The following is a 23,071-nucleotide window of genomic DNA, read 5'->3' as shown; positions in this document are numbered from 1 at the left end:
TTTTTGTTCATCGCGGACAGTAAGCTTTTCAAATTGATATAAAATTGTGGGAGCTTACAAAGCAACGCAACTGACGCAACTGAGCAAGATACCTTAGTACTAAATAACAAATTACTGCTCAAATAATGAGAAAGATTGTTGGTGATAAAAAGCCGATTAATAGGCTATCGGTCAGTAAGCGTCGGTGACAAAAAACCGATTAGTCGGCTATCGGCCGGTAAAGTGTTAAGAAGAGTGAAATAAAAATAAGGAATTAACGATTCTCCGATCTATGGTCGATTGAAAATTCAACACGAATTAAGGCTGTACTATTGACGCAGGTGTTGGTCATTCCGCGCGTTCCAGTTCCATGTAGCCCATAACGAGACGAAGAGAAAGAAAGGATTTTATCTCTTCCGCTCTTGTTTTTCAGTTTACGGCTATTCTCTTTCTTTTTCTATTCTGTCTACGCTATTCCTAGAATTATTTCGCTATGTAGATAGCGAGTCCTTGGTATAATCAACTTTACTGCGTGTCCTTTCAATCATTTGCGACTCGATGTCATACTCTTTCCATAAACAAGAAAGTTTCTTTCAATAAGTGGTATTGACAAAATTCGCAATCACTTGGTTGCCAACGCAATAATTTCAATTTGTTTGTAGGAAATTTTCTCAAAACGGCAAAGCTTGTCTGTCGATCGAAACTTATTTAGTTATTATAACGATGGTATAAAATAAAATTCCGAATTTTATTCCACAATGGTAGAAAGTTTGCAAGTAAAAACAAGTGCGAAGTATGGTCGATAGATGGATTATGGTTTATGGTAGGTCCCTGACATAACAACATAGAACAATTATTTCGCAACGCGAAGAAACAATATGAGATAATTGGTGATCGGAAAAAGGAAGTGAATCGAGCAAAACTGCGCTACAGCGCCATATGGGTCACCGGTGACCTCGGTGAGATAAATTCATCAATGATGACTATATACCGTAAAATATCTCTTGTAGGTAATATTTCAACGTTATATGCATCGCATATTAAAAAATTCATCGTGGCGCCACGGCCAAACCTCGTGAAACTGGCGTGGCATTCAACGTGTTAAACCACAGAAAAATACGATTGGGTGGGAAACAACTGAGAGCCAGGGTTACAGCGTTAAATACACGCGAAACTTGACACTCACAGTCCATTCCAATTTCTCCAACGACGAACGTATCACTCTGTTCTTTGTTCTTTCACAGCAATTACCATCGCAGGCGTACGAAACGACGAATCAAAGTAGATACGCGGCTCCGCCGTGGCCCAATTTCTCTGCACGCGTTTCGATCAGAATCTCGGGATTGCGGAGGTCGCGACAGGTTATGTTTTACGATCGTCTGGAATCGGCCGAATACTGCCGATTTACGTGACCTAATTACCAGGACGAATCCTTTGTCGTTTCCGGCGTGTGTGGCATGTTCGAGGTCCCTCTCGATGCGCTATCGATTAGTCGTTTCGACCACCGCCTCCGCGGGACCGCGTTAAAGTGACAAATTTCTACGGACGTTGTTTCTTCAATTTTTCTCCTTTCGCGTTTTCCACGTTCGAGCAACAGTTTCGCTTCGTCCAAACGAAATACAAAGCTCTCGACGTTGTTTTCGATGGAAATAACGAGACGTCTTAAAATTAACTCGACCTGTGTCGAACGAATCGGTGACCCAATTGCGACGGCCCAAGCGAATTTCGATCTCGCCGCGTAAATTGCGTTTGCCCTGCCCCACGCACGGGCTTCTGCAACCTGCCTGCCAGCCCCTTCCTGTCCAATCATTGATTCTATATCGATTAGCGCGAGAAACACTGTTTTCGTTGCTCTGCAGTTCACCTCGGCTCTTCGATGCATCGATGAAACTTAGAAGAGGATTTTGCAACTACAGATTTGCAAGATAATCCGTGATATCGTGAAACATCATTTTCCAAATGTTTCGTTTCGATGGTTTTGCAGCTGCGATTTATAACGTTACTGCGAACGCCTTGCTTGAGTTTCTTTCATTCTACCGCGTAGACGCGGGTAGATCAATCGCCGTAGTTGCGTTTCTATTTTCCAAATGTTCTTTCGATCGACGTATTTAAAAAATGAGTCCGATCTGCGCTGTTGTATTCGACATTTTGCTCGCGTTTTTCTCACTTTGCGTAACAAAGAGTTTAATCGCGAGGAACAAGAGGAAAATTGTAATCGTAACGTTCTATTCCCAGCGACGAAGTTGGCGAGGAGAAGCAGAAACTAGAAAAGTAAACGAGCAGGTCGTAGCCCAAAGGAATAAGCGCGTTCGAGGAGGGGCGAAGGGATCGATGCCGCGAAAACGCTTAGATTCGGCTTAGGTTTTTCTTTCCTCCTGTGCTTCCTTCTTTCGCCTCGTTTCCTGGCTGTATCCGGGCGTCGAGCTACGTGTTTAGAAGTCTGCAACTTTCGTTTGCTCGGATGCCGAGTGTGCAAGAGAGGATTTCCCTCTCTTAGCCAAGCTTTCTTCTTCCGCTGTCGGCGATAAAGGAGCGGCGGCTGGTTCAAACCCACGTACCTCTGTGGCGTACCATTTATGATCATCCCTTGCCAAACGGAAGAGAAACAACGTTGAATTTTAATCGAGCGATCGTATCCTTTGCAAACGAATTACGTTCCTTTATCTTTCTTTTTATACAGTTCACATTTTAATTGCCACACCGAAATCACGTGTTTCGCTCAGGTCACCACGGAAGTACCTTTTTATTCAAAGCATATAATAGCAAAATAATAATAAATTGACGACGTAAGACAACGTTCTTCCACAATGGACCGTTTATCTCATTGGTGGTCACGTGTGACCACCATGGCACCTTGGTAACGGTCGATAGCGACATATTATAACAAGGCTTCGTTTATTTCAACAAACCATTCGCATTCGTCATTTCGTCGTAGGCAAAACGTGCAGAATATATCGTTATTTCTCTGAACCTCTCGATGCTTTCAATTTGAATTCTCAAATGATACTGACTGCCCTTCGACTTTTTCCTTTGTCTTCTCTGGGAGACACTCCCCTCCCCCACGTTCGGGTCTCGCAACCTGTCGCGCCTATGATCACGTATGCCACCTTCTTTGTGTAGGTAAAATAACGGCCCGAAGGCGAATCGATGTTTTTCAGAACTCGCTGTTTGACGACAACCATGCGCTTATCGCTACATTGTGTATATTTCGCCGGTCATGTAAGACGATCTGTCTGCGACACTGTAGTGCCAAGGGAAACGGTTAGGAACACGGCCTATAGTAAGCCTCGGGGCGTAACAGTTATTATAAAATACATGAATTTCAAACGCGATGATATTTTGTATACAAGAAACAAAAACAAAAACCAATCAGATTTTAGAATAGCACTCGCAATGCACCTCACATAGTGCCATTCAAATATACTTATTCGACAAAGATGGCGACACGAAATGTAGGAGAAAGAAGGGCAAGCGTACCTGGCACGAAAATTTTGTATAGAGTGGTATAAAAAAATGTTAAACAATTAGGGTCAAAAATTGCTAAGAATCGGACGAAAAAGGTGACCACGTATTGTCCACATTGTATTGATGAGCCACATTTATGTTTAAAGTGTTTTAACACAGTGCGCCGTTAGATGCAAGATTTCTTCTCATTTTTTTTTATTGATGTTCTAATAAAAATGTTTAACTATTCAATGGGGCACTTTTTATTTCAAAGTATCTTCTATTTATCGGTTATTTTCAAAATACCCTAACTGTCAATTTTCATTCAATTTTTACAATTTTAAGAAGTTGAAGCGCTCCGATCACCAATGACCAACGTGGCAGTCAAAATGTTTAAACGGATTTTTTTATACAGTTAAGACACACAGAAATACAGTCACAATTTGTATACACGTTGAAATAAATTGACACGAGACTCGCGTTTGTTTCGTAAGGCGATCAGAAGGTGTAAGGCAACAAGAAGAATCGCGCAGTGGGTAAATCCGCTTGCGGAGCATACGTCGCGTTAAAGAAGACAATCTCATAGAATACACACTGTCGCCCATAAGTAGGGGAAGGTTTTCGTCGATTTTTATCAGCAACTTTGTTATTTTAAACTGTACGAATTACTGGCGGACTGGAAGATTCTTTTCTATTTTGTTTATATGCAGACGCGTTGAATACAAAGCACATGTTGAGAAAAAAGAAAAAGGGAAAGAAAGAAAGAAAAAGATTGCTCTACAACGCTTGACATTTACAGATGCTGATCTTGTTATCGCTCGTCAACTTTCAAAAGGAGGAAGTTTCGTCGCGTCACGAGGCATCTCGTCCACAGGAATCAAAGTTCAGATTATTTGACATTTTTATGGTTGATTTTATGAAAATGTACAAAGACACAGAGTTACTTTTCCCTACTTGATACCCTACATCTTTGTTTCTTTTTCATGGAAATGCTAGTATCCACCCTGCGGTACCATAAAGCTTAGTTATTCGAGCGAAATAGGTCGACCTGCCTGTGAACTTGCGACCCGCTGTTAACTTTGTTCGAAAGTAAATCATTCTCGCTCGCGCTTTTCCGGCCAACCTCTTTCGATTTTTCGGAAATCCTTTTGCGACAGTCGTCGCCGGCCATACACTTCACGTCGTAAGACTCTAGTCGCATACTGCCGCTCTAAAATACGTGGACATCTGCACTTATTCTTAACAGAGTATAAATTAGACAATTCCAACAGATAGAAAGAGGCGGCACGATTTTTCCAACGTCTATACGACAGTGTATATCGTAGTTGTTGGGTCGATACAAACACAAATTTTCCACGTGAAAAGAAATTTTATGGACAGTTTATATTGGGTTGGCAACTAAGTGATTGCGGGCTTTGTCATTACCACCTAATGATAAAGTCCGCAATTACTTAGTTGCCAAGAGAAATAGAAATGTCAGGGCGCGTGATAGGAAGCGCGATCGCCCGGTCTACGTTACGAACAGAATTCTATCGCGCGATTAAACGTTGTTGTTAGGGAGAAATTGTTCGCGTGTATTCGAGCTACGACAAATGCGAATACGACGTATTCTGATTCGATAAGCAACAGGATATTTAAATCTGCTTTTCTTATGCAAAGCAAACAATACAGAGATAGCTCAATGTTCAATAGCGAAGAGTACAGAAGCGAGGGACAAAAGCGTTTATTGTGAGATAAAAAATACAAGCAACGGATAGGTAATAAATAACAGAATGAATAAAGCAAAATGAAGTGTAGTAGGGAGCGTGTTTATACAGGGTGGTGCTTTCTAACTGGTCGAGACGAAGAAACAAATTTTCCATGTGACGCGTTGTTTCCGTATCCGATAAAGTGGAGTTTGGAAGTTTATCAAATATACTTGGAGGCCGAGCACAGGCTGGCTATGAATAAACAATCAGCAGAAGGTTCTTATTACGCGAGAATAAAATTGTAAAATAACATTTTCATGGTTTTCACGCAAATAGACTTCGAATGTGTTTAGTTAAGAACCGAACATGGCACACGTGCACGACACATTCGAAAATTTATCTTCCTCGGAAAGGAAGCAGCTTACGAAACCAATCTCCTTCTACGTTTTTCACTTATTTTCACACGTAGTTTAACCTTCTGTCGATTATTCGCTGCTGTCCAATCGGCGATCGATCAAGTTCCAGCGTATTTGTCAAATTTTCAAAGCCGATTTGCTCGGAAACGACAACAATCCCATTCTACATTTTCTCCAATGACGAGCAGAGAAATAACCAAAGAGTCGACACGTTTTTACGTTACCCTAGTTACTCGCAAGTTTGAATTTCACGTTCTCTTTGTAATTTACGTTCGCAGTTTGCGTGTTGTTGGATTGGCAACTAAGTGATTGCGGGTTCTGTCATTACGTGGTATTGGCAAGATCCGCAATCACTTAGTTGCCAAGCTAGACGGTGCAATTTCTGCACCGTCGACCTGAAACTAACAAACAGATAGATGTGCCGTGTTCAATTGCTAAGACGACTGTAGGTGTACGAGCGATATCAGCGGTGGGTGCGTGCACGCATTCTTCAGTGGGTTATCGTGTGTCGGTGAAAGGTGGAAGAGAAGAGATGGGTCGGCGACTGTGGTGGGGCGAGGGGGTCAGACCGAGGTCGGGGTCGGAGCTGTGGGGCAGGAGAGATGAGGAAGGACCGCACCCACCCCGGTTTATCGACCGGGTTACACCCTTAGCCAGCGCTCTCACAAATTCTCCACCTTATTACTTACGTTTTCCTCTTTTCTCTTCTCTTCTCTATCTTCTTATTTTCTCGCCAGCTTGGCGGACGCATTTTCCGAGAGGAAAAGCTCGACGAATTATTACGTTCGCGAAGAAGAACTGGGTTACGAGAATCGATCGCGTTTCTCGCGGTCAGTGAAGAGAATTTGGCGAAAATATTTCCGGTGGAATGGGAACGTTTGGATAAAAATTACGACCAGGTGAACACGATCAACGTTCACGGCTAATCTGTTGAGGATTTTTCAAGGTTGTTTTGCGCATCGCCCCTTTCGTTTCTTCCTTTTCAACGTTACGATCGACGCGCTAGAAACCAGTTTATGAACGGACGACTATCTTTGTCCGCCTCATGTTTCCGACTGTCTCGCGGATTACGGAGATAAGCTTGCGTAATAAAAAAGATTTCGCGATAATCCGTTGGAAAATCTGTCGCGAAGACGTTTCACGACTCTCTGCTACAGTCGCCTGAAAATTTGAACTCGCCAGCTATCGAGTCGTAGCTTGGGTGGAAGCCAACGTCTCCGCTCGCGAGGACGTTGCTTTCCAGTCCTTTGACCTCGTTTCCCCAACAGATATCATCGCATAGGTAAACGAAGGGATGAAACAGCGACGAAAGTTAAGAATCTCGTGAATTGTTCGTCAACCGTTTAGTTTCTTTAGACTGTTTCGCGTAGCTGGAAGAGCGTCGATTTTCCATGACGCGTCTCTTCATTTTGCATCTAACTGGCCATTAAATATCAGCACACCCACTGATACAGCGTAGAACCTAATGAACAAAGTAAACCCACAAAATAATCTATCAATCGTATCGACTAATCGTTTGTTTTATAAAATACCAAACAACGTAGAATTTGTTCTGATAAAACTGACTCGTTGGAAAAAGCGTAGCGCAGCCGACGTGATTATGGCGTTAGTTCGTAGCGAGGAGCCGAGAAGAGAAAAACGTGGAATGAGCAGGCAATGTGTGAAATAGGAGCGCAGGAAACAAATCCTTGGGGCCGCTTCCGCTCCGTTTCGTATTTCGCGGCGCGGTGGGTCGAAACAATGGGGCGTGAGGATACGTAAATCGACGCTGGAATCGAATAAAAAGTCGAGCAACCGATCACCGCCCCTACCAACGACATAAACCAACTTCCGTTCGAAAGTAGACGACGAAGATGATTCAATTGCGCGGTTAGCGTCGATCGAACAGTTTGCAGCGATAAGCAGCTGCGATGGTGCAATTACGTTTGATACCATTACGTAGCAAAATTCTGTTTGGAAAAGTAGGAAATTTTTGATAAATTTTATATAAATTTATATTTAAATACTATGGAATTCAAACTTCCCGCCAACCGACATATTTTACTTTTGCTTTGTTTTACCGGCAGCCATTTTACTGAACAGATTAATTTAAGACTTAGAAAATCGATTTTCCAGGTAAAATTTGTAGTAGATTTGTTATTAATTGTTATTGGACAGAATTTAATTTATTCTTAAAATAAACTCGATTTTCCATAATCGATCGTCTTATTTACCCCAAGGATTTACGTTATTTCATATAGCATACAATGTTAGTGCGTTTAAGGCCATTTTAAAAATTGATGGAAACCTCGTCTCTGTTGCAAGCAAATTTTACACGTACGTCGATTAATACTATATAATAGTATAATAAATAAAATAATATTAATAATAACAGATAAAACTCGGCCAAGTCTTCTTGGTCCCTTAACAGACAGAAGATCGACATCTTTCATTCCACTGGTCTGTGGCAGTTGAAAAAATCCAACGCATAAAGTCACAAGCCCTTTTTATTTGAATATCTAACATCTACATATTTTTCTATCTTGTACAATATATTAGGTTGTCCGGAAAGTATCTTTCTTTCGCAAACGTGTTTTTTATAACAGTTGACCTTCGTACAAACGTGAAACCAAGTCTGTGAAATGTCACGGTGTTTATCTCAACAAAACAAAAAGAATCCTACGTAATTCGACGAAATAATATAAAAGAAGAAACGTTGTACGTCTATTATTTCCTGGTAAAACGAAAGAAACTTTTCGGACCACCAAATACCTTCACTACCAGCCTTTCCATTAATTATTTAGGCAAAAATTCCTTTCAAATTAAATTTACGTGTTCTCAGTATGAGCAAAATTAACGTAGATTATACAATTTTTTAACATGCGGATTTGAAATAATAAATATATAGCTAAATATAATTATAAACAAATGAAACTCATTGCTAATATTTGTTATGATATTTTTCCATATAATAATGCGAGTCGTCACCTATCTGTTAGAATATGCACGCATTACCGTTGCTTTGTTTTCGCAAACATAACAGTTCTTATCTCAATAAATGAACATTTTGATTCTTATTCATTTTACATAAATAGAAAACTAAAATCAGTTATAGCTCCGAATAAAAATGAAAGATGACATTAATTGTACTAAAAATTCATCAAAACGTTTTTATATGTCAGAAATCTTTAAATCCTGAATGTTATGTGCTAAACATAAAATAAATAATATGACAAGACACAGTGATGATTTAAAACATTTCGTTCTAAAACCATCGACAGATTTTCTTCATCTTTTCGGACAACCTACCATATCTATCCGAAAATGTGAAGTTTCGTCGTTGATAGACCGCGACGACCAAATTACTGTAACGTTGTATCGTTGGAAATCCGAGTTCGTTGGTACAGCAGTCGCTCGTACGAATGCTACGCGAGGTCCTCGTGAAGGAAGATCGAGGTCAAAGGGAGAGACGACGTGATTGGCAGCGAACCAGCAAGGGCTAATCGATGCGCGAGAAACCGGAAGTCGGAGACGGCAGCGGAAGAAGAGGAGAGAAGAAAAAAGAGAAAAGGGAAGCAATGGAACGGAGAACGGAACGAAAGACGTTGAAGATGAAGACAGAAGATCAGAGGTGAATGACGCAGAAAGACAGATGGAAGGGTGACGGAGTCGGCAAGGAGAGGATGGAGAGCGCGCGGACTGCAAAAGCAACGAAGAACGTCGAGTGCGAGGGAGTTGGAGGAAACGCAGAACGCCATGGAGCAGCGAGAGGAGAGAAGAGGAGCGAAGAGGAGAGGAGAGGAGAAGAGAGGAGAGGAGAGGAGAGAAGAGGAGAAGTGAGGAGAAGAGGGTAACGCGGTGCAAGCTTGTAGGGAGCGTCAGTGTCAGTGTGCATGCGGACGGCGAGTCGGCTGGCGGTGTGGGAGTTGGCGTTGCGTCGCATCGGCAGCCAACCTGCAATTGCAACTGTGAACGCCAACTCGTAGAGCGCGAGTTTCGAACCGATCCATCGGCAGATCGAACGTGTCGACTCGAGTTCCGTCCGTTCGAGCCGACAGTGCGCGACGTTCCGGACGATGCGAGACAAGTTCGTTGCTTCGCGATCGCGGAGTGGCTGGTTCATCGAGCGAGATATTTCTGCGTACGATTGCTCCTCCGATCGATCATCCATAAGAAGCTCGTGTATGTTTTGATAGAGATAGAAGTAGAAAGAAGTCTATCGTTAAAAGAGGAAAATGTAGAGATAGGAGAGGGAGAAGAACAGGTTCTGCCGTCGCGGCTCCGCCTTTCCTCTTCCGCCGCCGTCTCTGCCAACTTTTATCCGCCCCACGGTGTTCTATTAAAACGCGTCTGTATCTCGTCCCATCTTCTTCCCTTGATTCGTGCACTTTAAACGCTCCATGTCCTTGGGTGTAGACCAGATTCAGCTAAGTGGCGAGTTTCCTCGATGGAACAGGAAGAATTGGGAATTGGCGCGCTTGACATTTCGCGCCTGTCGATTATTCATCCTCCTCTTGCTGCGATAGAATCGCGTCTCTACGATCGGATAGCGTAACGGATGCGAGGGTTAAATAGCGGACGAGAGACGATTCATCGCATGTGTCCTTGACCCAACTCGAAGGCGTATCCGACAGCGCTTCGGTGAACGCTCGTTATTCTTCCCTTTCCTAGTTATTTATTTATCGCTCGCGAGAGAAGCCTAGGATGTGTACGAAGAATACAGAAATTACATGGACATGACGATAAAATATGTACATTGTACATACGGTTATTCTCAAAAGCATTGAGAGCGGCGGTTAAGTTGTGCTACAGTGGCGATACTCTTGGGAGACAGCGTAGATGGAACGGCCTGAAAAAATAACGCTCACACAGACGCGTTATATTTTATGAAATTACCGTTCAATCCCCCAGTGGAGCTCGGTTTTCAACCAACTTGCCATTACGTGCAAACGTATCGACTCTGTCAGCCTTCTAAGTATTCACCAGAGTGCATGATCTACAAAATGGATCAACTATATCGGATCCAGATAAATAGAACGATAGCCTATAGCACGCGAAAGTGTGCTTGTGTATCTTGTTATAGTGCACGCACCGTTGCCACCCACGTCAGATACGTAGAAGCCAGACCCGTGAACTTTGCATCTGCAAATTTTTCTAAAAGCGTTCGTTCGTCCATCCTTTCAAATAAAATTACCGTCGGGTCAATGAATTCGTCATTGACGCTCTCGCGAACATTTTTCATCGATTCGTAAGTGGAATACGATTGTCCACGATCTGTCCAATCGAAATCTTTTCGTCGGTCTTCCGGAAAACGGACAAACGAAAATTATTCGTTGGACAAATCGTGGACAATCGTGTTCCACTTACGAGTAGATGAAAAATATTCGCGGCTATGTCGATGAAGAATTCTTTCGTTTGATCGTAATTTTATTTTAATACGTTGACTGTCACGTCACCTGTATTCGGGTGACAGAAAAGTTTCTGACAGGACCGCGTCATCCGTATTCGGGCGACGCTTATTTGACTACTCGCGAAGGTTCGTCGTAGGTATTTGAAAAGATATTCCACAGGAAGTAATAAAACTATTGAATTGTTATAAAAGTAATACGAAAATGGTTTATTAAAAAAATTATTTAGAATGTAAAAGCTTGAAGCATTCTATACAAAGCTGAGTTTGGTCGGGACAATTTGGACAGTAAGTTGTTGTTTTCTTTAAATTCTCCCGTGTCTTTGATCGGTCCGTTCGACGTCTTTTATGTGCATAACATAGTTTGCATGCGCGTCTAATGCTTCTCCCGGAATCATTTTTCCGAACGGCGATATTATGCTGACTTCGTGGAAGACAAGGATTTTTTGTATTTTCAGACAACCCTAATAATTTTGCAGCGAATAATTCTCTAAATCTTCTAATATTTACATCCTTCCTTATTGCAATTTTCTGATACAAGTAAATTTATTATTTCGTCATTAACGAACAGCTCGAACACATCGTATGGATTAACATCGCCAGGTAATTGTCTAATGAGGCCGTCTGTCTCGGAAAAAAATGACTTCTGCCGAACACTAAATTCATTCCATTCACCAAACTGAATTGCACTTTCCTCGGTATCATCAGTTCTTCTTTCTCCCTCAATGACCAATTCTTGTAAAATCTCGTCAACAGTATCTTCATTACATTCAGTGTCACTACGATTGCATTTATCAATATCCGAATCAGAATCAGACGATGTAATTCTATTTATATTTCTATGTCTAGGAAGTCTGATTTCTTCCTCATTGCTATTATCCGAATTTTTGTAAACCTCGTAAAAGCTTTCTTTTTCACTGCTATTTGACTCACTAAGAAATAAGTTTTCCATTTTTCCCTTGGACATTGTAACGAATTAGGGCATAGATTTTAAGTTATCTAAAATATCGGTGGCAGTCTAGCAGAATACGCTTGGTACAGCGGCACTCGTGGCCTGAAGGAGATTTCATTGAAAACACGCGTGGCAGTCAACGTGTTAAAGGGCGAACGAGCGAATGTCGTTTGCTCTTTTACAAAAGTTTGCGCTTTGTCGACGCCAACTTCTCGGATCCGTAAAAGTCAGTTGTACGCTGTTTAAATCTGTGCGATATTTTTGAATGTTTCCACAAGTATAAATTCCTAATATAATTTCCTAACGTAAATGCATCCGCTGGCTACGATAATCCGAAGGTTGTACGACATGAAAATCACACGAGAAAGACACGACATAAGCTCATTCGTGTTAATTTTTTAGCCGTCGATTCGCATACGTCGTGCTGCAGTTTGGATCAAGTTACCTCGTTTAAAAATCTAGTTTTCCTGCCTAGTCGTTGTCTATGTGACGATTAAACGACGGACAAATATGCTCTCCGACAGGTTTCTCGGCTTCTCGGTTTCCCGGCCGCGACAGACACGAGAAGGCACGTTGTATTATATTTAGACGATCGATCGGCGATCCGGCAGTTTTTACTCTACAAATTTGCATGGACGTGGTGGTGATTTTAAAAATAAACCATTTCCCTGCTGGTAGCGCTATACGGCACGTTACGATTGTCCTTGACCCGTAGAAAACCCATTCGGGTGGACGCGAAGTAGACTCGCGCGTTCCTTCACGCTCCAAAAGTTGCGCGTACTCGGTCGATTCGCTTTAAAATGGAGCACTAGAAACAAAAAAAAAAAAAAGAAGAAACGAGAACGAGATCCATGGCAGGATCGTTTTCTCGATCTACGAGAATTTTCTTCCATTTTGAAGATCATCTTTGTAGGAGAACGACGTAGGTGACGTTCGACTTTAACACGCATCGAGTATTGCACGAACAAGCGAGCAACCATAAAAGAGTTGGAAATTGTCTTTCTAACTTCTGCTACAGGCTACCCCATTTCACGTTATGTTTCTCTATGAAAATGTGGTTAAAATAAAAAATCCAAAGAAGAGATCATGGTTCGACTATAATCATCGGTCGTGAATCGAGGAAAATCGTATGCATCGTATTTGCAGGACGAAAGCTTTCGTTTCCGCTCCCTTTGGCAAGCGTGTCGATTGCATCGGTAGAGGCGCGACGCCCGGCGTCGTCGTCGCCGCGACTCTTTTTATATCCCAACTCTCTGTTCGTTCTGATGGCGTACACCTTCGAAAAGCGCGTCTCGTCGTTTCTTTTTTTCCTCCTCCCTTTTTCATTTTTTTTCTCTTTTTCTTTGTTCATAGCATGCTCAGGGCGCAATCCTCTTTCCGCCAAATGCCCCGCGGATTCGCCTCGACGATAAAACGACGTCTGGCATCGGCAGAGAAACGCGGCGACCGTAATTAACAGCCACTAGCTTTTTTCCAATCGTTCGAAGCTGCGAGACGTTATTTTCCAACGAATGATCGTATTAAGTTTAAAATAAGTGCTCTTTTCGATTTAATCTGGTCGTTCGATTTTACGATCGATAAAAAGAAATTCTAATCACGGAAATTTTATGAAGAGGCTGCGTTTCGGTCGTTCGTCTGGGCCGCGCGAACACAACGTTAAATTGCTTTCGATAAACCGGGCAACACGCTTTAAAAGCTAGAAGTTATTTTATCCCTTCGTAGATGTCGTATTGGTCGCGGACGATGATTCATCTAACGATATGTTCGCAAGGAAAAGGAATTTCTTCTGAGCGAAGTCGAATCGCAGTTTCCAATTCATCGCGTTTACGCGATGCTCCTGGTTGTTGGTTTTCTCGTCGCGTCCCTCTTTTCGTCTTGTGCATTCAGCGGCGTTAACGATCTCTTCTAAACTACTCGTAGGCCGGTGAAGAGGTACGGCGCGTCGCCAAGACAAAAAGAATCGTAGCGTCGCGAACGAGAAAGAACGGCAGTTAGTAAGCGGAGTGGTCTCGTTTCATTTTGCTCTTACCGCCTCTTTTCTTCTCTTCTTCCTCCTACTGCGTTTCCTTCCTTTTACCCCACCCCTCGTTCGCTAGGTTTTGTTCGTCGAGTCGCGACCAACTCGTCCGAGTCGCGACCAACTCGTCCGAGTCGAAACCTGGTGTCCTCACTACGTGCACGACGTCTCCGCAACGTCATGTTGTCTGCGCATTCAGATTAGCCCCGCGAATTGGTCTTTCCTACATCTTTGATCAAACTACGATCACCATTTGTGTTAATGTTATTTTATGATGTTTCGTGGTGAAGCGCATTCGTGTTCTTGTTACGCGTGTAATTTGGCACCAAAACGAGTCGTAAATGTGACGTGTCTCATCTTACATTTGCCGGCTTTTTTATCACGAAAATTCAACATTAACAATGACGTTCGCGTTATGAATTTACAATTTTTCTAAGAACATGGGTGGCTGACAGAACATAGTCGGTGTCAGCTTCATGACCAACTAAATGTCATGATATTAAATTGCGTGGAAATAAGCGAGAAAAAATGCCACGGCCTCGTGCAATGTTGTCAAAGCCGTAACATTTATTCTCGTTACGCGAAGACGTACGTTGCGTTCTACAACTAAAATTGTTGAAACTAACACGATTCGGTTACTGATATTTCATTAGTTGCATTTTATAAGAAGAAACGATTTTAATACGCGGTTTGGTCGATATACTGTTTGAAATATGAACCGTTCGTTCTCGCTTTAAAACACCTAAACAATTTCTCTTGCTAATAATGCACAACACCACGCGTTTCGTAACTCTGAACTCGAATTGAAAATTACTACGAACAGATTAATTTGGTTTAACGACCGAACATGTTGAGAGTAGCGGGCTGGTGCTAGGAAGCAACTAGGGAGGAGTAGAGTTTGTAGTTTCACGGTGGACGAATTAATTTCGCGATCTTCTCGTTACATTGGTGCAAAAGAAGAGACAACTTGTCGTTCGTTGAGACAAGGGAAAAAAGCAAGTGGTAGAAGTGGTGCGACGAGGAGACGCGAGGAGCACAAACGAAGTTAAGCTCGTGGAAAGACTCGTCTCCAATTATCCAGCGTGGCACGAGTGCCGACCGAGTTGCGACAGAAAACGCGACGCTGATTCCGTTCGTCCAATTACTTTCGAAACAGTCCTCTCCGTATCAATTTCGAATCTGCGTTCTACTTTAAAAGATCATTAGGGTTCCATGGATTCCAGCTTGCCAGTTACGCGCTGATAAAACTCCTTTCGCAAGAATTTGTCGAATATAGCACATCGTGAAACGCGACACACACTATCACTGTTGGGCAACTCTTTCTTCTCCAAAACTCTTTCTCTCGACGTTCTCAACGGTAACAGGATTACGTTTTGATTCAGAAACTTCTAACAATCACGATATATCAAGGCTGTGAAAAAAAGTTGTCGTTATAAAAATCCGACACCTTTTCCGGTCTTCGCGCACCACACACGCGTTCTACACGGTAACGTGAAACACCCGGTATAACTCGATTCTCTTATGCTTTCGTCGTCCAATACGAGGCATAACGTGCTTTCATTTGGCCGAATATGTCCAGTAGCAGCGGAAACTACTCGAATTTGAATATTGCAAGCATATTTTATGATATTGGGAATGCGTTGCGAACAGCGAACTGCGTTAGTCAGATCGGTCAACTACCAAACTGACGGAACAAAATTATTTGTGGTTAATTAAGACCGTTAGTCGACTAAGTCGCCTCTCGTTGCTTTCTTCTCTCATGCGGCTGAATATTTAGCTGCTACACATCCACCTAAACTTTTTCGCTTTGTTTTCACCCTAAAACCAGAGACCTTTCACCCTAGACACGGTCACGATGTCGATAGGCACGCGCCACAGCTAGAAGCAGAACGTAAAGAAGGAAGGCGCGCCATCACGCATCTTTAGCTTCCAATGGATCCTACCGGAAGTCAGGGACGTTTCTAGATTTACGCGTTGCGTCATCTATCGTATTTTAAGGCTTGCACGCATGCACGCACGCACGCATATTAGCACGAACAGATGGCAGCACGCAAGCCGCACCACAGCCACAAGGTGTAAGAACACCACGGATTGATCACATCCTGCCTGATCGGTTTATTCTTCACCGACCAGTAATCGGATATCGCGGCTCTTCTTTCGGCATCTCGCGTAACGCGCACCGTGCAAGAAAACGCGAAGCTTTCAACGATCGTTGGGTTTCTGCCAGCGTCAACCGCAAGAAGAGAAAGTTAAATACTCAAGGGTGCCATAAATTACGTTCTGTTCAAGTTTATAGACCTACTTAAAAAACAGTCATTTTGTATCGCACAACACATTCTACTTTTCGGTTAATTGTTTATAAGTAGACTTCCATAGCTCATAGACTTCCATGATTTTTTAATACGTTGTAGAAACATTTTACGCTACTATCTCTTATATTTCTTCCACCATATTGCACTATGTTTCCTATACGTATAACCGCCGCTCGGCCTTCATTTCCGAGATATTGGGAAAACAGCAGTGGTCGGTATCGTACAGCGAATTCTACTTGCAATTGTCGCTAGTATTAGTCGGTGGGTGCCTTACAGCGGTCGGATAAAATAACAACCTACCTGAACCTAAATTCTTATCTTTTGCTTATATAGATTTTATATGGATTCGAATCAGATGTCATTTTGCGCAATTGTACGCTGAATTCACCATAATGGTAGCGACAGATTTCTGCGATTCTCTCGGAAACTAAGAACGAGCGACGGTTAGATGTAGAAGAAAAAGGTGTGCAAAATGTTGACTTCTGTAACGTATTTAAAAATCATAGAAGTAGGTACGCTAGATATACCTATTGGGTGGGCAAATAAATGATTGCGGATTTTGTTAATACCTCCTAATGACAAAATCCGTAATCACTTAGTTGCCAACTCAATAATATAAAAATGCAGGTAATTACCGACATTTATTTCTTATAGAATCATTGCAACATTTTATCAATTTTGAAGAACATTATACGAATTATATTTTAAAGCTTTATTTACGTGGTAATCAGATACTAGAATCAGCAGAGTTTTAGCAATAAAATGTTTCGATAAAAGATTAAGAACAAAAATGTACAATTTATCTTCATAATATATATATGTGAAATATCGAAGTCCTTATCAAAAATGAAAGCTATGCTAAGATTTTTGGGCATGAATATACATCAGCGGTAAATTTTAATTTAATTCCAAGAAAACCTTTTTCAATTTACTGTGTGTAATTCAAACCACAAATAGTACTTGGGATAATTCCGATTGGTTAATTACGGCCTTTGCAGTTTGCCGAATACACCTGGCCGGGCTTGCAGAACAGCGATCGATTGTTCTCTCTCGTTCCGACGTTTTCGACGGACCCGTTATTAGTCCGTAATTAACGTTATTACGAGGAAACGCGCGTTTATGGTAATCGGGATGAAACCGTACGACACGAACACTATACTCGCGTTGCTTATTCTGGCGAGGAGATTATTCCAGCTCGACTTACACGCGATGTATAATCGGTGGCGGATCGTCGAGAATCTCGCCTAGTTTTTCCAACCATTTCGCCAACCTTTGCTCTATCCCGCGTTTCTCGTTCAGTAAGCCTCTTAACCGAGAGTCGAACGCGGAAAGAAAGTCGCTGACTCGAGAACAGACGTCGCTAGCTTCTCTCTGCGTCTGTTGCAAACTTCAGCTTAATCGCTACTTAAGAGTCACGTGATCGCGTCTCGTTCTGTGATTTCGCAAATTGCCACGAGGAAACGTTCGCTCGTCTCATCGTCCCACCGCACCCTACATCCTTGAAGAGAGATGTTATCGATTCTCGTCATATTCCTCGCAAACATCGTGCAACACCATCTTTCCTTGAATAACGAACGGACCAATGGATTCGGAGAAGAATTCGCTTGCAGTGGAGAACCATAATCGAACTCGAATTAACGGTACATCGAACCGAGTAGAATACTTTTGAAACGCACAGTATAGAATGCAGTATACAGTTACGTTCTTTTATAATCTCCGCTTGTATCACGAAAGCTAAGTAACGGTTTTTATTTGGCTCTAACGTTCACCGCGATAAAAACTGACTGGCGCGAAATGCTCAGCTGTTAGTTCAGTGGTACACTTGACTGTGGGATCAGCCAATTAACCAAATCATCGGCTGCATGATAATGACGATTAAAGGGCAACGAATGGTTCGATGGACGATAGGCCGTCACAATGGACACGCCGCTTAACCCAGTTCCAAGACGAATTTCGACCGGTCGTTTATGGAAATCCAGCGTTGGCGCGCAGTTGCGCGAATTCCAGCCACCGAATTACATCGAATTTGAGGTGGCGGAAGCGCGCGCGTCATCGCCACCCCCTGGCCACCGCCGCCGCCCCAACCCCATTAGTCTCCGGGTGTACGGGCTGGCCCGCAAAATGCCTCTCGCGTAATTGCGAATTGCCATCGTTGCGTTCGACGATCGATTTCCGTGAGAGCGCAACGAGGTGATTCGTCGTTGTTCCTCCACCGAACCGGGTTACTAGTTAATTTCATGTCGTTCGCAGCACAGCGGATCGTATTACGTTTCGTAACAACGTTCAATTTAAGCTCAGCCCGATATCTCTGAATTTCGTTTATCCCGATATACGATTAACCGCGATTCTCCTCTTCCTGCTTTGTTACTTTGATCTCTGCCGCGCCCTTCCACCCCGTGTCCACGTCCAACCGCTCTTTCTATTTCGCTTCAATTATTGTGTTTCCTTCCACCAGAGTAAATTGCCTCGACCCGATGGGAAAATTTCAACGTTTTAACGACGCTGGTAGCGGTCGGAAGACGCGTTTCTCCATACCGAAACTAATCTCTGCAGCCACTTTGCCTTTAGCCCTTTACTACCTGTACGTGTAGGATAGATTCCGCGGTACAAATTCACCAGCACACGGATCACAGATACGTTCAGTCGTATCTCTTTGGTTCACGAGGTTGCCTCGAGAACACGACTATAGAGCGACGTGAGCTTAAACTTGCAACGTAGAGACAATTAATTTTACGCGTCACTGGATTTGAGAGGTACTTGATCGTAATTACGAACGACGTATGTTTCTTTACGGTTCGATCGCTTCGCTTCGAGCGGATCTTCGACTGGGAAACTTTCTCCCTTTGAAACTGCCGAAGTTCTCGCTCGAGATATAAGATTGTATCGCACGGTGCAAGATACCTTATTTTACGTCTTTTTGGACACCTACTCTGTTCGGACGTTTGAAATAAACTCCTCCTTTCTTACGATTAGACTTAAATCGATAAATCTGACAAACGACGAAGTATTGGAAAATCTTTTTCCCTACATATTAAAAACTTCGTTAGGTAGCTCTCGATTATCGAGGTAAGCGACACACTATTCATCCATAAACTCGACACAGATTGCTGATAAAGAAATATTGATTGACCGTTTAGTTATTAAATATTGATCAGAGGTTAGGAAATTTTTGTATTTTCATTACTATTCTTCTATGATTCGTTACTGGATAGAATTTGAAATAATATTACGGAGAAATGAACGCGAGAATGAATATCGTTTAATAAATTTGTTCGTCATCCCATCGTCATTGGCATCTGACGTTCGAAATGCCGCGCAAAATCGCGATTCTCGATTGTAGTTGGTCGAGCGGCCGATAGAGGGCAGAACCGCGAGGGCGAACCAATGCCAGGAGTAAAAAACCGTTTTCCATCAGATTGACCGGGTTTCAAGGGCCGCGTTAGTGTTTGTGGTGGTGATGGTGGTGGTGGTAGTGGTCGAGAAAATCGAGTGGTTACGGCGGTGTCGATCGATCGTCGGAATTCCCGGCTGCTGTTCGGACAGGTTGTCTTTCACGGAACGATGAGACCATCCGTCTATCGATAACCGATCGTCTCGATACACCGCCGCGTGGGTGCATCTAGTGCGAAAAAGTGAACAGGATCCTTGTCCGGGATATACCGCTCATTCAAGTGTTGAGTCGCAAGACAGAATGTGCAGCAAGTGCAGCGAGTGTTGCCAGGGATCTAGGCACAGCGTGGATGCTAGCCCCACGCCAGGATCAGATTCCGAATCTTCAGGTAACCATAGCGGCGCTTCCTAAGAATTTCGCGGTTAACCTCAAACCTATTTATTTTCCCTTACTTTTACAACAAGAGGTGTAACCAAATTCTTAACACAGCTTTCGTGTAAATGCTTTTACGATACTTTTTAAGATACACGAAAAAAGAAATATAAGAGGAAGCATTGTGAATGGTTAAAGCTAACGTCAAACAATTTCTTAATATTACGAATGTTGTCCTTGATTGCCTGTGAGATATATTCGTCGAATCAGTTCTCCGATTCCGTAGTAGCTTTTGGCATATAATCAGGATGACTGGCATTCTATTATTCTTCGTCGTCATAAGCAGATAAAAAGAAAACATTCGTGACGGTAAAAAATTATTTAGATTAGCGTTAATTCTGCGAAATATTTCTGTTACATGTATTTTTTTCTCTACCTTAACGCTGGCGGCGATGAATAATAATTTACGCGAAATCTGCAGTTATCGGTTCGGTTTTTCTCTTCTCAGATGTAAATCCGATCTCCTCGGAATGGACAAAAAGTCGGACGTATTTGAAAATTGCGCGCGTTATGGGATTACAGACGACCGATACGAAAGAAAACGACTCGTTTGTTTTCTTCTACCGAAGAAAACTTCCGCTAGCTTTATCTAACGGAGAATGAAAAAAAGCGTTTGGCGAGACGTTTCACGAAAGGCTAGAATTTCTCGCGCATCCGCCTAATCTCCGCTCGAGTCTTCTCGTTCCCTTGCGGGCGTCTAATCGGTAGAAACACGGACGCGGATATTTCCTGCGAAGAGAACACTACGTATCTAGGGACTTTCTCTAGGATCTCAGTCAAACTTTTAATCTCTCGTTGTTGCAGTCTATGCAATGTACATACAAGGTGTCTTCTAACACGTGGGCAGTATTTCAGATTAGGGATGTTCGATTCCGATTCTCCAGATAATCAAATCTCTGCAGTTTCTACCCGAATCGATTCTTTGTTTTAAAAATTGAGAATTGAATATTTTTAGCGTTACTAAGGAAGGTTTCTCGCCGCAACTACTCGACGAAAGGCCGGCAGACACGTGCAGTAATTTAGCTTGATAACTTTATCGTGGTTCAAGTGTGTACAGTCATGGTATTTCATGCTTACGTACATTTGCCCGAAAGATACACGAATATCTTTTTGCTTTTCTAATTATACGATTGAATCTACATGTAAGAACGCGATTTACGCTTATTTACAGTTTAACATTTCCAGAGATTAACCTCTTAGGTACGGCGGAATTACGTGTAAGAGATACAGCACTGCAATGTGTGACGGATAATTCTCTTCTCTACGCAAGCACATTACAATGAAGATTTTGATAACTAAATTATCATTTTTTTTAAAGATACGATGCATAGACTTTAACTTTAATAATTTACTTTAATAATTAAGAATACAATTGTGTGTGATATATTTTAAGGCGCGGAACGACACATAGGCCCACGTCACAATTTTCATACTCATAGCATGATAGTGTTTTTCAAATTGCTCTTCGTTTTCTATTTTGAAGCGACATTTTGAGCTTGGAGATTCTAAAAAATTATAAGGATACGGATCGGCATGTTAAAAACAGCATCTAACAATGGTATATTTAAATTAACGAAAAGCAACAATTGATACCTGGCACTGGCGTATCAAAAACAAAGACTATATATTCTGTCTGTATATTGCTAACACTGTTATAAAACGTTGCGAGGGCAAAAAAAGGGTGAAGCAAGACAAATGAAAAAGATCATTTAGTTCAAACGGTGAACGTATCAGTCAGTAGAGTGAGCCACTATAGTGGCGCATAGTGCCTAAGAGGTTAAAAGATAATTATTTAGAAAGCTGTGGTCATCTTCGTTTCGATGATTCGTTAATACGTTGTTCAGGTCATGATTCTGGACAGCTTTCTCCTACACGTATAACCGTCGCTCGGCCTTAGTTATGGAGATATTTACAAAGAATTGTCGATACCACTAATTCTTCCTAGAAGCGTACATCCGTGACACAGTACGCGTCTCTAGCGACCTCTTCACGGCGGCTGGATAAAGTAACGCCCAACCAAACCTAACACTTATCTTTTGTTTCTGTTTATATCAATTCTTTGATGTCGATTTTCTGGGACTTTTAGAAGAGTCGGTTCTCACGATTTCATTCGGATTCAATTTTTTAATGCGAGTCGAACATCCTACTAAATCGGATACTGATTCATCATTCAAGAACGATGGAGGAAGGTTGTGATATAAATTGGTATTCTCCCTGCGAGAAATACGAACCATTTATCGTAATTTGAAAATACGCGAACATTTCCTTCCAAACGATAAACTCGCGTTTATGCGCTCTTTCATCGTTCGTGAATGATGAATCAGCCCTTGAAATATTGCCCACTTGTTACGGTGATTAAGAATAAAAATTGCGAAAATTTCATTCGACCATTCATGTTTCTCGTCGCGTACCAACTTTCATGCTATAAAGTAGGTGGTTTTAAAAACATTGCACTTTCTGACGCATCAATGTACCTGTTTTCCTACAGGGTACGATACTGACGGTAACGAGACTCTCTTCCGGCGGTCGCGTATGAACGAAAAGAGGATCGCTTAGGCGACACGAAAACGGCGACGGGTCCGTATCGTAAACGAGGTTACGAGGAGCGCGAAACGAGGAAAGGGTTGAAAGGAGGAGAGCAGAGAAAAAGCTAACGCGAGCGGCATAGCCTCGAGCCATCCTTTTCCTCCCCTCTTTTCGTCCCATTCCCTCTTTCATTCCGTAAATATACCGACCTTTTGACTTTTAGATTTTGCAGGACTTTCAGAGGGAAAGAGAGTTTATCGGAGGGCGTTTTCGCGCGAGATGTTTGTCATGGAAATCTTGCTATCTGGCAGAGCACTTTTATTAAAACGTTGTCTCGATTTTATTAAATCCCAGATGCTTGTAAAAGGCTATCGTATCGGCGTCTCGCGTCTTGACCGCGTCGTGAAAAGTGCCTTTCCTATGCCAACGTTTCCAATATACCGAGAAAAATTGAAATAAATCTTGATCCTATTTGAAACACATGTCCGCGAGGATGAAAATGTAGCTGACTATTCAGCTGTCCGAGAG

General features: G+C 42.3%; 1 protein-coding gene and 1 long non-coding RNA gene across 6 annotated transcripts in view; both read left to right on the top strand.

Annotated features, from left to right (window-relative positions):
- The window catches only part of LOC126925220 (uncharacterized), a 161,014-nt gene that overhangs the window by 33,033 nt on the left and 104,910 nt on the right, over positions 1 to 23,071 (top strand). The window lies entirely within an intron of this gene.
- On the top strand, positions 281 to 19,579 carry LOC126925285 (uncharacterized). Its single transcript, XR_007713861.1, has 4 exons — positions 281 to 2,816; positions 2,851 to 9,688; positions 19,168 to 19,260; positions 19,407 to 19,579. It is a non-coding gene; the product is annotated as an uncharacterized LOC126925285 (long non-coding RNA).

Source organism: Bombus affinis, chromosome 16 (assembly GCF_024516045.1).
Source record: "Bombus affinis isolate iyBomAffi1 chromosome 16, iyBomAffi1.2, whole genome shotgun sequence".
NCBI lineage: Eukaryota > Metazoa > Arthropoda > Insecta > Hymenoptera > Apidae > Bombus > Bombus affinis.
The sequence above is the reverse complement of the archived record's forward strand: the minus strand, read 5'-3'. Positions and strand labels throughout refer to the sequence as shown.